Source organism: Canis lupus, chromosome 2 (genome assembly GCF_011100685.1).
Source record: "Canis lupus familiaris isolate Mischka breed German Shepherd chromosome 2, alternate assembly UU_Cfam_GSD_1.0, whole genome shotgun sequence".
In the NCBI taxonomy this organism is placed as follows: Eukaryota; Metazoa; Chordata; class Mammalia; order Carnivora; family Canidae; genus Canis; species Canis lupus.
In genome coordinates this window covers 78605525-78619206 of record NC_049223.1, presented here as the reverse complement: position 1 = coordinate 78619206, position 13682 = coordinate 78605525, and the positions used below count along the sequence as shown (strand labels likewise).

General features: G+C 45.1%; 1 long non-coding RNA gene across 1 annotated transcript; it reads right to left on the bottom strand.

The window, feature by feature from the left end:
• Positions 1 to 2436: 2436 nt before the first annotated feature.
• On the bottom strand, positions 2437 to 9058 carry LOC111093756. The gene is made up of 4 exons (XR_005355104.1): positions 8898 to 9058; positions 8686 to 8822; positions 3146 to 3218; positions 2437 to 2464 (listed from the first exon to the last, which is right to left on the bottom strand). It is a non-coding gene; the product is annotated as an uncharacterized LOC111093756 (long non-coding RNA).
• Positions 9059 to 13682: the final 4624 nt, after the last annotated feature.

The following is a 13682-nucleotide window of genomic DNA, read 5'->3' as shown; positions in this document are numbered from 1 at the left end:
GTGCCAACTCCGGGCAGTTCGTGTCAGATCTGAATGGTGGGGCACAGGTTGGTTTTGCTGAGAATTGCTCTGTGTGGGAAAAACCCACACATTTGGTATCAGAAGTGTTGCTGGTGTGAATAGTAGCAGAGAGAGAGAAAAAAACAAACAAACTTGTTTTGTAGTTTTTGCATATACTCATGAGGAAAATGGGAGCAATTATTAAAATCGGGATTATCCCAGAAAACTTCTATGATGTAAATTTATAGAGACAGAAAATAGCACAGTGGTTATCCAGAGGCTGAGGGAGGAGGAGTTAGGGAGTTAGTGATTCCTGGGGGCAGATTCAGTGTGGGGCAATGAAAAAGTTCTGGAAGGGGGGTGGGGGGACACGCCTGGGTGGCTCAGTGGTTGGGCGCCTGTCTTTGGTTCAGGTCGTGATCATCTCAGGATCCGGGATCGAGTCCCACATTGGGCTCCCTGCATGGAGCCTACTTCTCCCTCTGCCTATGTCTCTGCCTCTGTCTCTCATTCTGTGTCTTTCATGAATAAATAAATAAATCTTTAAAAAAAAAAGAAAAATTCTGGAGGGGGCCATTGGTGACCATTGCACAGTATTGTTAACCTACTTAGTGCCACTGAATTGTACACTAAAAAGAAAACGGTTAAAATGGTAAAATTTTATGTGACATGTATTTTACCACAATGTATTTTTAAGAGTTTTCTGGAAAATGCACAATCTATTGACTATATCTTATTCATTATATAATAATGGAATATATATAATATAAAATATAATATCATATAATATATTCATTGTGACACAATTAGCTCTGGCTGTTCTGCTAGTGTGTGTACGCATGTGTGTTGTCATTTATTCTCATGTTACATTGAGGAGGTTAAGTCTAGGGTTTTTTTGTTTTGGGTTTTTTAAAGTAATCTCTATACCCAACATGAAGCTGGAGATCAAGATCAAAATCAAACCCAAGGGATGCCTGGGTGGCTCAGTGGTTGAGCGTCTTGCCTTTGGCCAGGTCGTGATCCTGGGACCTGGGATCGAATCCCACATTGGGCTCCTGCGAAGAGCCTATTTCTCCCTCTGCCTGTGTCTCTGCCCCTCTCTCTGTGTCTCTCATGAATAAATAAATAAATATTTTTTAAAAATAATAAATTAAAAAATCAAAACTATAGGGGGATTGGACAGATGTCATTTAAGTGCACAGACTTACAATAAGTAGTAACTAAGTCCTAGGGATCTGATGCATGGTCTAGGGAATACAGACATCAGCCTAACATTGTAACCATCAAACTTGTTAAGCGACTGGAAGTTAATTATTCCAGCCACTGGAAAGAAAGGATAGTTATGTGACATGATAAAGGTGCTAATTATCGCTACAATGGCAATCATCGTACTACATATAAAGGTACAGGACGTGTACATAACCTGTTGTACACCTTAAGTTCACATGATGTTCTATGTCCAATATGTTTCCATCAGAAAAATCAATTACCATTTCTTGATTTATTGAGCATTTTACATGTGTTCCTTCCCTTCACCTTCATTATCACCATATATAATAGAGCTACCCTTCGTTCTCATATTCCAGGGAGGGAAAGTGCGGGGTGGAGAGGTAAAGTAACCCTGCCCAGGTGAGGGAGGCAAGACTCATGCCTAGACAGCACCCACTTCCCCATTAGACACCGGAGGCATGGTGCGTAAAGCCTATAATACCTTGAGAGCCCACAAAATTGTTTTCATTTTCACTTATTTCACAATCAGAAGAGAATTGAAAATAACGATAAAGAGTATATCATAATGAATTCAGTCTGGATTAGATTCACCTTTATTCCAACATACCCCTAAGATATCACATTTAATATTTATTACGGAAAGAAGGGTCCCAAAAGGCAAGAGTGCCCATAAAATCAGGACCTCTGACTGCAAGTCCCATACCCCCAGGCCACTGGGTTTAAGCCACCAGGGCTCCCCATCTCTGAACCCCAGTTAACCCACTTTAAGACTGGATACCTGCATGGGTGCAGAAAAGGCACCCTTTCTCTGCCTCAGCTTTCTCCTCTGTAAAATGGGAATAATAAACAGTATGGATTTGTCTACAGCTGTGAGGATGCCCTGAGGGACTGTGCCCAGCACCTTAGCAACATGCCTGATGCTCGGTGAGGACTCTGTACCCTCCAGCCACAGCTGACCTGATTTACTGCAGCCTCAGGATCCAGAGCTTCCAGACCCCACAGGGGCCATCCCTAAAGGAGCCAGCTGGCTGACAGGCTGAGCACAGCAACACCTCATCAGGCGCACCAGGAATTCCAGAGCATCTTCACCGCAGCCTCTGGAGAGATTCGGACGTGTTCTTCAACAACCAGGGCAGATCCACACTTGTAAAAGCTTCCAGGCCTCAGCAATCATTTCTCCCCTTCCCACACCCCTCCCCGCTCCCCTGGGCCCTTTTCCATTTTAGCTCCATTTCTGCAGGAAGAAGGACAGAAAAGGTCTTAGTCTTATGTGAGTGTAGAAGAAAGAGCCCAGACTTGCAGGTCCCAGGAACCGGCTGTGCAGCCCACAGCTCCAGACGAGCTGAGCCTGCAAGAGTCACTCAACCTCTCTGAGCCCCACAGCCCTCAGCTGGACAACAGGAGCACAGAACTAGGTAGGAAGAGGGGCGCCTGGGTGACTCAGTTGGTTAAGGGTCTGCCTTTAGCTCAGGTCATGATCTCAGGTCCTGGGCTCAAGCCCCACATCAGGTTCCCTGCTCAGCAGAGAGTCTGCTTCTCCCTCTCCCTCTGCATTTCCCTCATCACTCGTGCTCTCTCTCTCTCTCTCTCTCAAATAAATAAGTAAAATCTTAAAACAAAATAAATAAAGTAGGAATAATACTTGTGACCATTATTTCCACAGTGTAGTGTTAGAAGCATGAGGGCTTTGGGGTCAGAGTCCTTTGGTTCAAATCATGGCTTCTACCCTTGGACAGCACCCGACCTTGCCTTTCCAAGTCTGAGTTTCTCATTTATAAAATGGAGAATAATAATAGTACCCATCTCAAAGGATTATTGGGACAATGAAATGAGATATTTAGATATAAAACTCTTTGCAGCACTGGGTACACAGTAAGCGCTCTATAAAGGCTAGCAATTGTTACTTTAGTTATACCTGTGCCTCTTCGTGAGGCCTTTGGCCTCCAGTTCAGTTTCCCAACTGCACACAGTAGATGTTCAATGGACAGCTGTGGAACGAAAAGAATGAACGGATGAGTGAATTAATGAACAGACTTGCCGTCCTTCTCAACCCAGAGCTCCATGCGGAACTTCTTCAGGCCGAATTCCTTTGATCTCGTGGCAATAGGAATTTTTGCAGCCTCGAGACTTCCAATTTTCTTGTTTCTTCTTTTTTTTTTTTTAAAGATTTTATTTACTCATGAGAGATACAGAGAGAGAGAGAGAGAGACACGGAGACATAGGCAGAGGGAGAAGCAGGCTCCCTGCCAAGAGCCCAGAGCCCGGCATCACACCCTGAGCTGAAGGCAGAAGCTCAACTCCTGAGCCCCCCAGGAGTCCCTCCTGTTTCTTCTTGACTGGATAAAGTGGTTAAGAATATGACCCCAACTCTGACCCTCCCTTCAACATGTGGACTCTAATTCCCTTCTTCCCCTTGACTGTGAGCTGACTTTAGCGACTCAATTCTAACCAGCAGAATAAAGTGGAAGTGACAGTGTGCAACTTCCAAGACCGGGTCACAAAAACCATCGAGGCTTCCATCCCCATCTCTCTTGGATCGCTTGCCCTGGTTTCCATGACAGCTGTCACATCATGAGCACACTCAAGCAGCTCTGAGTGAGGTGTGTGCAATGAGGAACTGAGGCTTCTCTCCAGCAGCCGTGAGGGCACGCTGTCATGGAAGCAGGTCCCCCGGCCCCAGTCAAGCCTTCAGATCACTGCAACCCCCGTCAAGAGTTGACTGCAACCTCCTCAAAGACTTTGAGCAAAAACCATCCTCCTGAGTCACTCCCAATTTTCTGACCCACGGGAACTATGGCGTAATAAGTGTTGTCTTGGGTAGCTCTGGTGGCTCAGTGGTTTAGCGCCGCCTTGGGCCCAGGGCGTGATCCTGGAGACCCAGGATCAAGTCCCACATCAGGTTCCCTGTATGGAGCCTGCTTCTCTCTCTCTGCCTGTGTCTCTGCCTCTCTCTCTCTCTCTCTTTCTCTCTCTCTCTCTCTCTCCCTCTCTCTCCCTGTGTCTGTCATGAATAAATAAATAAAATCTTAAAAAAAAATTAGTGTTGTCTTAAGCTGCTGTGTTTGGGGATGATCCGTTACACAGTGATAGAAAACTCACACTAACATTTGCATGAATACTCTTGATAAAAGGTTGAATGAGTGTTTTTCTGACAAGATCTGACTCATGGAAACTTCTGACAACTCATCCTCCGTATGGTTTCAGCACCACTCAGAAAGCCTGAACCCACACTCTACCTGTGATATGACTATTACTGGTCCGTGCCTGCTGGCTAATTGAGGATGTCTTCCTCCCTAGGATCCCAGGTGGGATCCACTGTGGTTAGCTGTTGCACACCAGTCCTTGGGGGGATTGGCACCACCAGATACCCAGCTGGGAAGGAAGAGTCGGGCTTTGTGACAAGCAGGCCAGTCAGTAGCTCATATTTAGGAGAACCATGTTATCAGTTTCAGGAGGGTCCGTCTCAGAGAAGCTATTTCCTTACTGAGGGCTCCCATGTGGTTCTAACAGCAGCTAATCCTTTCAACTTACTTAGAGATAACTTCAGGATCCTTCCCTGCCTCGCCAAGGCCCTGCACTCACTGGAGAGACCTCTCATAGTCCTTTGCATCTGGGAAGTCCCTGCCTAATATGGAAAAGTGCCTGGAAAGAGTGTCTGTGTCTGACCAGATTGAGAACTGCAGGCTGATAAAGATAAAAGCCAGCTCTCCTCATCTCACAATGAGGACTTTAGCAATCAGGCTGTCCTGAGGGCACAGCCAGTGTGGCTATGGCCATCAAGGTCAACAGTCTTTTTTTTTTTTTTTTTTTTTTGAGATTTTATTCATTCACTTGAGAAAAAGAGAGAGTATGAGTGCATGAACTGGTGAAGCAGGGGCCAGAGGGAGAGGGAGAAGCAGACTCCCCACTGAGTAGGGAGCCCGATGTATGACTCGATCCCAGGACCCCGGGATCATGACCTGAGCTGAAGACAGACACTTGACTGACTGAGCCACCCAGGCACCCCAACTTCAACAGTCTTTTACTGAGCACCTACTACATGCCAGTTGCTGCAGACAAGGCCAGGACACAAAGATGAGTCCACAAGGTCCTTGGTGGACCAAGGTGGACCCATGAGTCCCAAGACCTCATGGTCTGCTGGGGAAGACAGGCAAGCCAATCAGTCATTACAATCCAGAGCAAATGCAGAGGTTTACCCGTAAGCCAGGTGAACTAAGAGCGCAGAGCAGAAGAGAACAAGGAAAAATTGCTTTCTTGGGATGGAGAAGACTGGTCTGATTCAAGAGATACTAAGTAGGGGATCCCTGGGTGGCTCAGCGGTTGAGTGTCTGGCTTCAGACCAGGTCATGATCCCGGTCCCAGAATCGAGTCCCATATTGGGCTCCCTGCAAGGAGTCTGCTTCTCCCTCTGCCTGTGTCTCTGCCTCTCTATGTGTCTCTCATGAATAAATAAATTAAATAAAATCTTAAGAAGAAAGAAAGAAAGAAAGAAAGAAAGAAAGAAAGAAAGAAAGAAAGAAAGAAAGAAAGAAAGAAAGACTGAGTAGAATCAGCCATGAGCCAAGTACAGAGAAGAGAAAAATCCAAGGTTGAGGACTTGGAATGTAGGGGAAGGATTCCTCTGAGTTCTTGGTCATAACTTCTGAGGACAGGTGGGATCTAATGTATCCCCTTCCTCTGATCCCCCTTCCTCTGATTCCAGTTCCAACTGGAACTTTAACTACCAAACTGGACTTGAAATTTGAAGGAAGATCTTACAGAAAGAGGTCAAGATCCGTAAGCCCATGCTCACTTTGTAGCAAGGAGCCTGAGACGAGAGTCAAGTGCAGATTTCTTGTCAAATCTGGAAGCTGGTCACATTCTCTGTCTACACCACCGTCACCTGAGTCCCAGACACCATCCCCTCTGGCTTGGACTATCCCAGCAATTGCCTAACCCATCGCCCATTTCCAGATTCCATTTCTACCCTAAATCCAGGTGCCATGAGGGGACCTTAAAAAATTCAAATTGGATAATGTCACTCCCCTGCTTAGATTCTTTTGAAAGGTCTTCTGTTACTCTTAGGATAAAATCCACCCTCATTTCCATGGCTTACCAGGTCCATGTGTCTACCCTCCGCCCAGCTCTCTGAACTTCTTTTCCTTCCCTACCCCACCTGCTCACCGTGTCCCACACACTGACCTTCTACTGTGCCCAAATACGCCAAACTCTTTCCCACCCAGAGCCATCCATTCACTCAGAACATATTTATCAGGAACCTTCTGTGTGCCAGATATTGTTTTTGTTGCTGAAGATAGAGTGGGGAATAAAATGCACACAGATCCTTGCCCTTGGGAAGCTTATATTATGTTGAAGGAAGACAGACTGTAAACAAGAGAAGTAAACAAATACAGTACGTTGGATGGAAATCAGTACGAAGGGAGACCAAAAAAGCAGAGAGAGGGGAGTAGAGATATTGGGGAATGGATTTGCAGTTTCCAATATGGGAGCCAGAAATGGGCTCAAGAAGGCTAGGTTGGAGCCCCGAAGGGGGTGAGGGTATAAGCCATGCGGATATGGGGGGGAGGAGCATTCTTGGCAGAGGGCTTAGCAAGTGCAAAGGCCCTGAGGCTGGGGCATACCCACTATGTTCACGGAACAGCAGGGAGGCCAAAAGGGCTGGCAGGGAGTGAGAGGTGAGATTCTAGATGTAATCAGGCTCCCCTGAACACCAGACTTGCATAAGAACTTCAGCATCTGTGGAAATTTCCACCTGGAACATTCCACCCTGCCTCTTTACGCATCTGGCTCTTTCCTATCTTTCTGATCTCAGGGAGACATTCCTTGACCACCCTCATGCTTCACGTTCACAACCCCCTCTTTTTTTCGTCATAAGCACTGACACATGCAATTGTTTGATCTATTTCCACGCGCTTCATCTGCTCGCTGTCACACAAGCTCCAGTGAGGGCGGGACCCTGTCCCACGGTGTCCCCATCGCAAACCCGGCGCTTCGCACGCTCCCTGGCACTCAGGAAGTGCTCAATAAATAACTTGGTGAGTGAAAGAAAGAGGGAGGCTCTGTAATTATCATTCCCAGCTTGGACCTTCTGAAGTATGAAGAAATATGTTTTGTAGTCAGAGGACCAGCCCTAGGAAATCTGTGGGCAAAAAGCTTTCAGGGAGAGAGAGATGGAGAAAAGTAAAATCAAAAACATGCCGCATGGAAACCCTTGGGAACTAGAATGGCCTGAACTTCCCCAAAACAGCATTAGAAGCTAGAAGGCAAAAAAAAAAAAAAAAAAAAAAAAAAAAAGAAGAAGAAGAAGAAGAAGAAGCTAGAAGGCAGAGGAGCTCGGCCTTCAAAAGGTTGCACAAAAAATACCATTAACACGGAACTCTGCCTCTAGCCAACCCCTCGATTAGGTGTGAGGGGGAATCAACATAATTTCAGATTTGCAAACTTTTTTTTTTTAAGATTCTATTTATTTATTTGACAGAGAGCACAAGCAGGGGGAACTGCAGGCAGAGGGAGAGGGAGAAGCAGGCTCCGCGCTGAGCAGGAGCCGGACATGGGGCTCAACCCCGGACCCCGGGATCATGACCTGAGCCCAGGACCTGAGCCGAGGCAGGTGCTTAACTGACTGGCCCACCCAGGCGCCCCTCAGACATGCAAACTTTCAAAGCATTTTACCTCGCATGCACTTTCTCTCAGAAAGTGATTGATGATGTGCTCCACCCAGATGAGAGGAAAACAAAAAGACCCGTATCCAGGAGACAGTGGCTCCAACCCAGGGGAAAGGCCAGGAAAGCTCCCAGGCTGATGGCACGATGATGACTCAGTAAGGCACCTGTGCAGGGGCTCATTCCAGACGGGAATGGGGGGCAGAGGGCCCCGGGATGGAGCTCTCCTGGAAAATAGGGAATTTCACGCATTATCTGCTCCAGGCCACCAGGGCTGCCCGCAACATTTGCAGGGCCCGGTGTAAAATGAAAACGAAGAGGCTTCTTGCTTAAAACTTAAGAATTTCAAGATGGTGAAAGCAAAGTGAGTGGGTGGGCTCTTTGGAGAACAGAGACGGTGCCTCCTGCAGGGATCAGACACCCAGGAAATTGGCCCTGCATGTGACCCCGTGGAAGACTGCCTCGATAGCTCTTCTAGGAGAAACCGACTCTAATTGACTTAAGGAAAAAGGGAATTTATTAAAAGAGGATTGGGGACATCTGGGTGGCTCTGTGGTTGAGCGTCTGCCTTTGGCCCAGGGTGTGATCCTGGGGTCCTGAGATTGAGTCCCCCATCAGGCTCCCTGCAGGGAGCCTGCTTCTCCCTCTGCCTGTGTTTCTGCCTCCCTTTCTGTGTCTCTCATGAATAAATAAATGAAATCTTAAAAAAAAAAAGTATTAGGTGACTCATAAAATCCCACAAGGGCTGGAGAACGCCCATCATGGCCTCCCAACTAGAAACAACTCCTCATACCAGGCTGTCAGCTGGTGTAGCGAGGATGACACTGATGCTGTCCCCAAGTAGTGGGCCTACAGCTTGCAGAGATGCCACTGACAGGTCCCTGGCACAGTTGATTGCTGCTGTCTTGCATTGCTGCCCCACTGTAACTTCTGCAAAAAAAATAAAAATAAAAATAAAATAAAAAAATAGTCCTCGCATTTTCTGCTTCTGCACCCAGTAGTTACCTATTGAGATGAGTGCGTCTGATGGGTGATGTCCAAGTTAAGTGCTGTAGCTGCAAGAGGCTGAGACAGTGAGCTTCTAGAATCTCTCACTTCTCTGGTGGACGTTCTGCTTCCCACAAGTCTCCTAAGGGGAAATTCCCCAAATACAGGAAGGGTTTAACATCTGGGCAACAAGGAAGAATGACAAATATCCACTGTAGAAGTATGGAAAAAAATTGTTGACCCGGAAATTAAAAAAAAAAAAATCAACTAAGCAAATAAAAATAAAATGAGACAAATATAGACACAGATACAAATAAAACTTAAACTTGCTCAAGAAAGGAAATGTGGGGGTACCCGAGCAGCTCAGTCGGTTGAGCACCTGACTCTTGATTTTGGCTCAGGTCATGATCTCAGGGTCCTGGGATCGAGCTCTGCATTGGGTTCTGCGCTTAGTGGGGAGTCTGCTGGAGATTCTCCGTCCCTCTCCCTCTACCCCTTGCACTCGGACGCTCTCTCTCATGCTCTCTGAAATAAATAAATAAATCTTAAGAAAAAAAGGGGGGGACACATAATCCATTATACTATCTGGCTCATCAGTGTTCTATATTTGCATATCCTGCATAATGTATAAACTAAATGTAGATTTAACCCCAAAGGTCACATTTATCACATTGCAAAGTTGGAAAGGGGACAGTCAGGGTTGTTGATGATTTAAGAACACTAAAGGTGATCTGCTGTAATAGGAAGTTCATAGATAATACCTAAAGTGGATAAATACGAAGTTAGAAGTAAAATCATATTTAGAAATGTGGACATAGGGGTGCCTGGGTGGCTCAGTCGGTTAAGCGTCTGCCTTCAGTTCAGGTCATAATCCCAGAGTCCCGGGATTGAGCCCCAGATTGGGCTCCCTGCTCAGCGGGGTGTCTGCTTCTTCCTCTGCTCCTTCCCCCACTTGTGCTCTCTCTCTCGCTCACTCTCTCAAATAAATAAATCTTTACCAAAAAAAGAAAGAAAGAAAGAAAGAAAGAAAGAAAGAAAGAAAGAAAGAAAGAAAGAAAGAAAGGTGAACATAAATGCTCAAAGAAGCTGCTGAAACATTGCAAGTAGTCATCTGGGGAGCAAAACAGAGACCGAGGAGAGGTGAGGTAGGGGAGCTGCTACTTTTGTTGTAGTTTGTTTTGTTATAACCCTTTTGGTGATTATTTTGGTCCAGTTACATTATGCTATGTTGCAATAATAAATCCCAAAGACCTCCGTGGCTTAGCACGATAACAGGTGGGGTTTTTTTCCCCCTCATTCTTCCAGAATCCAGTGTGGGTGGGAGAGCCCTCTTCAGTTTTGTAGCCCCATCATCTGGAACAGGGTCATTGCAAAAAGAAGAAAAAGCTGGAGGGACTTTTTGAAGGTCCCCCCCCTGGAAATGGCTCACATTGCTTCATCCTACCCGCCGGAACTCAGACACACAGGGGACATGCGATGGTCCCGGGAAGACGCACAGCATTGTCTGCTGCAAGACCATTCACTTTTTAAAAATTAATAGACTTGATTACTGAGAGCAGTTTTAGGTTAACAGGAAAATCAAGCAGAAGTACAGAGAGTTTTTCCATATAGCCCTTCTCCCCTCACCTCATGCACGATTTCCTCAAATTTTTTTAATATGGAACGCTTCCCGATTTTGCGCGTCCTTGTGCAGATGGCAGGCCAGTCTTCTCCGTTCCAATCTTGGTGTCTATGCTGCCGAAGCGAGCACAATTTCTTCAATTTTTAATATCTTGCAGGAGCGTAGAACATTCGTCCTGCCTGATGACGCGTTCCTGATACATCACTAGCAACGAAGTTCATAGTGTACAGTGGGGGCCCTTCATTGAGGTCTATGGTTTATGGGTTTCATCAAATGCGTAATATCACGAATCCACTATTATGGTATCGTGTAGAATCGTTTCACTGTCTAAACCACCTCCCGGGCTGCCCTTCTTCCTTTGTCCCCACCCCCGATCCCCACCAGCCCTCATGTTCCCTGAACCTCTGGCCACCACCCATCTTTTTCCTGCCTCCATAGTTTTGCCTTTTCTGGAATGTCATATAGTGGAATCCTACAGTGTGAGCGAAGCCTTTTCAGACTGGCTTCTCTCACTTAGCAATCCGCATTGAAACATCCTCTCTGGGTTTTCGTGGCCCCATAGCTCATTTCCTTCTGAGCCCTGAATAATACCTTCCATTGTTTGGATGTACCGCTGTTTGCTTATAGCCATTCACCTACTGAAGGACATCTTGGTTGCTTCTGATTTTTTTTGGCAACTGTGAATAAAGCTGCTATAAACATTCATGTGCAGGGTTTTGTGTGTGTTTTCAGCTCACTTGGGTAAATACAAATGCAACTGTAGCAATGTCATTGCTGAATCTTACAGTAAGATGATGTTTAATTTTGCAGGACCCGCTTCCAAAGTGACTGTACATCTTGAATTCCCGTAGGAGTGAAAGGGACTTTCCTGCTGCCCCATTTCCTCACCAGCATCTGGTGTTGTCAGTGTTTTGGATTTTAGGTGTGTAGTGGCATCTCATTGTGGTTTTAATTTTTCTTTCTTTCTTTCTTTCTTTCTTTCTTTCTTTCTTTCTTTCTTTCTCTTTCTTTCTCTCTTTCTTTCCTTTCTTTTCTTCTTTCTTTCTTTCTTTCTTTCTTTCTTTCTTTCTTTCTTTCTTTCTTTCTTTCTTTCTTTCCTTTCTTTCCTTTCTTTCCTTTCTTTCCTTTCTTCTCTTTCTTTCTTGGCTCCATTCTGGGGCTTGAACTCAGAACCGTAAGATCAAGACCTGAGATGAGATTACAAGTTGAATACTTAACCGACTGAGCCACCCAGGCGTCCCCCATTGTGATTTTTTTTTAATTTTATGTATTTATTCATGAGAGACACACACAGAGAGACAGAGACACAGGCAGAGGGAGAAACAGGCTCCATGCAGGGAGTCTGATGCAAGACTCGATCCCGGAACCCCAGGATCACGCCCTGAGCCAAAGGCAGACGCTCAACCACCGAACCCCCCAAGTGCCACCTCATTGTGACTTTTAACTCAAAATTCCCTAATGATATGTGGTATTTAGATCCTTTCATATTCTTACTTGCCATGTGTGCATCTTCTCTGGTGAAATGTTGGTGCAGAGCTTTCCCCCATTTCTTTGTTGTGTTGCTTGTTTTCTGGTTTGTTGAGTTTAAAGACTTTGTGTGTGTTGGATACAAGTCCTTTATCAGATAACGTGTTTTGCAAATATTTTCTCCCAGCCTGTGGGTTGTCTTCTCACGCTATGAACTGTCTTTCACAGAGGAGGTTTTTGTTTTTGTTTTTTTATTTATGATAGTCACACACACAGAGAGAGAGAGGCAGAGACACAGGCAGAGGGAAAAGCAGGCTCCATGCACCGGGAGCCCGACGTGGGATTCGATCCCGGGTCTCCAGGATCGCGCCCCGGGCCAAAGGCAGGCGCCAAACTGCTGTGCCACCCAGGGATCCCAGGTTTTTGTTTAAATGAAGATCATCTTATCAATTTTTTCTTTCATGGTTTGTGCTTTCGGTGTTGTGTCTAAAAACTACTGGTCAATCCCAAGGTCACCTAGATTTTCTGCTATGTTGTCTTCCAGAAGTATTTCAGTTTTATGTTTTCCATTGAGCTTTATGGCCTATCTTGAGTTTCATTTTTGTAACAAATGTAAGGTCAGTATCTAGAATCCTTTTTATTGCAGGTGGATGTCCAGTTGTTCTAACATCATTTGTCAAAAACACTATCCTTTCTCCACTGAATTGCCTTTGTAAAAAAGTTAATTGACTCCATTTGTGTGGGTCGAATTCTGAGCTCTCTATTCTGTTCCACTGATTTCTCTATTCTTCCATTAATACCACACTGTCTTGATTACCGTATATTTATTTTTTTAATTTGTTTAAGGAGGGATGCCTAGGGGGTTCAGTCAGTGGTTGAGCCTCTGCCTTCGGCTCAAGTCGTGATCCCAAGCCCAGAGATCGAGTCCTGCATCGGGCTCCCCTCAGGGAGCCTGCTTCTCCCTCTGCCTGTGTCTCTGCCTCTCTCTCTGGGTCTCTCATGAATAAATAAATAAAATATTAAAATAATAAAAAATTAAAAAAAATAAACTTCATTTGTTGATATCCACAAAATAACTTGCTTGCATTTTGACTGAATTGAATCTACAGATCCAGTGGGGAATAACCGATAACAATATGAAGTTTTCTCATCCATGAACAAACAATATCTATTTCTTTAGTTGTTCCTTGATTTCTCTCATCAGAGTTCTGTAGTTTTCCTCATCTAGATCTTGTATATATGTTGTTCGATTTTATACCTAAATACGTAATTTTGGAGGGTGCTAATGTAAACAGTATTATTATTATTATTTTTTAAATCAAAGCTTCCTTTAACCACCACAAACCCAGCCCAAAGTTAAAGGTGGGAATAGTTAAGGATCAAAGAGATGGAAATGCAGAGAGGTGAGCAGAGTCTTTTGCTTTGTTTTGTTTTGTTGCTGTTTTCAATTTTTTAAAATTTAAATTCAGTTAATTAACATATAGTTTCCTAGTAGTTTTTGAGGTCAATGATTCATTGGTTTTATATAACACCCAGTGCTCATGACATCACGTGCCCTCCTTCATGCCCCTCCCCCAGTCACCCCATTCCCCCACCCCCTTCCCCTCCAGCAACCTTCAGTTTGCTTCCTATGATTAAGAGTTTCTTAGGGTTTGTCTCCCTCTCTGATTTTGTTTTGTTTCATTTTATCATCCTTTCTCCTATACTCCTCTGTT